The sequence below is a fragment of the Sceloporus undulatus genome, chromosome 3 (genome assembly GCF_019175285.1).
Source record: "Sceloporus undulatus isolate JIND9_A2432 ecotype Alabama chromosome 3, SceUnd_v1.1, whole genome shotgun sequence".
Lineage (NCBI taxonomy): Eukaryota > Metazoa > Chordata > Lepidosauria > Squamata > Phrynosomatidae > Sceloporus > Sceloporus undulatus.
The window spans coordinates 219046779-219048839 of record NC_056524.1 but is presented as its reverse complement, the minus strand read 5'-3'; positions in this window follow the sequence as shown (position 1 = coordinate 219048839).

The following is a 2061-nucleotide window of genomic DNA, read 5'->3' as shown; positions in this document are numbered from 1 at the left end:
GAACTGGTGGGTGCAAAACCAGGCAAAAAAGGTCTAACAGAACCACTGGTACAGTCAATGCGCTACTGTGATGTGGTGTGCCATATGAGAGACACAAAACATGCCTTGGAATCTGTTGTAGATCATTGTGCATATGTGTGGCCATCTGTCCCTTCATATACAATGCATGGAGTGCAGAACCAACCTAAGGCATACTGGTGCCTCAGGTGACAAATGAAAGGGCATTGCCAAGAGCCTGTAAAACTTACTTTTTTGGATGACATCTCTCAGGCCATGCTGCTAGAAGGATTCTGGGAGTTAAGGACCAATAAACTAACATATCCAAGCTCTGAGCAGGGTGAACTGTATTTCTATTTAAATTAATGTAAGTATTTCTAAATTAGCATTTATGCATATAAACTAGCAGGTAAGTGTTATGCCAATGAGAGCCCTGTTTTATCACATTTTCTAGTTATTTGCAAGTGGCCAACATCAAAGTTGCCCTAAACTGAGTCAGTCCATCTAGCTCTGTTTTGTCTAATGAAGGAGTGGAAATCTTGCAACTCTCCTGAGGCTGTTGGACTGGATATTCCAGCATTCCTCACCGTCAATTATGCTAGCTAGGACTCCTGAAAACTGCATTTCTGAAAACTGTGGTTCAAAAGGCCACATGATTCCCACTCTGGTCTACCAATTCACAGGAGCGTTCTAGGTGTTCAAGAAACCAGAATCTTTGCCAGCCTTACCTGCAGATGACAGGAATAAACCTTGTCCTTTTATATCTAAAACAAGAACTTATTGAGCTGCAGCCCTTCCTCCAAAAGCTTATAATGGACAAGGCTCTCTTCTCCCACATACCAGCAACGAGAGCTTGCTTGGTGTATGAACTGGAGACCTGTACCATCACAAAGTGATGCTCTTAATGCTAGACTGGTCAGAACTTCAAAAGATTACCTTTGGTACTACAGAAAGCAGACCCTCCCAGCTAACATGACTACTGGCAGTGGAGGAACTATGGTAGCTTTAGTCCAGAATAATAACGTTTCCCAAGCTCTGATCTGTCAGGGATGATGGGAGTTGTGGCTCTTCACCTGGCCTGGAACTCACCACCTGGTTGTGCACCACGCTGACCAGTTTTGGCCAGTTGTTGTATCTTTGCAAGAGTTGCAGAGAACTGGCTGAAGACCCCGACAAACTCTCCAAGCCTTCTCACTCTTGCCTCCACAGAAGTCTTCACCCTTCTTCACCAGGGTCCTGCTGGTTCTTGTAGCTTCACCCAAGACACCAGACAACTCAGTAGTCTTATATAAAAGATCTACTTTATTCTACTATATACACAGCTCCAAACAATACTCAACTCCTCACTCTCCAACCCACACAACAATCCACTACTACCCACAAAATGCATTGGGATGTATAGTCCTTATTATAGCCATATCATGGCACCACCTACTGTGGTCTGCTTCCACCCAGTAGGCGTGTACATCATTCCCATTGGTTCTCCTTGTTCATCCCACAATTAATGATTTCATCATCTCAGCCTTGACCACTTAACAATTGTCAGGTGTGTTCAATTATCCACTTTGCAATTCTTGTCCTTGGCATTCAGCACTTGTTAATTGTCTTACCATTCACACCTGTGTGGTTCTCTATTGGCTTCTGCTGAGTCACTCTGACTCTCACATACATGTTTTATTTCTCTTACTGTAAGTCCCATGTTGCTTTTTCCTTAACATGATCTACTTAGCTAATGTTTTCTGTCTTTGCCTAAAGGTGAAACAGCCTTCATCCATCGATTTGGTATAATGGCAAGCAGAGTCAATACTGGGACTTCATTTTACACAATGAGAATCAAAGTACTCTCAGGGAAAGAGGTGAGCCAAAAATAAGTTGAAAGAAAGAAAGAAAGAAAGAAAGAAGATTTCTCAGTAAGAAAGCAAAACCTGGCAACAAGCTGCTTAGCTTCCTCTTGTAACCAGCTGGTCTTTCTGAATCATCAGCCAATGCCAAAACAGGAGAGAAAATTGGACCAAGCCCAGGTTTTGCTACAGTTAGCTATGCTGATATCAGGTGAGCATATGA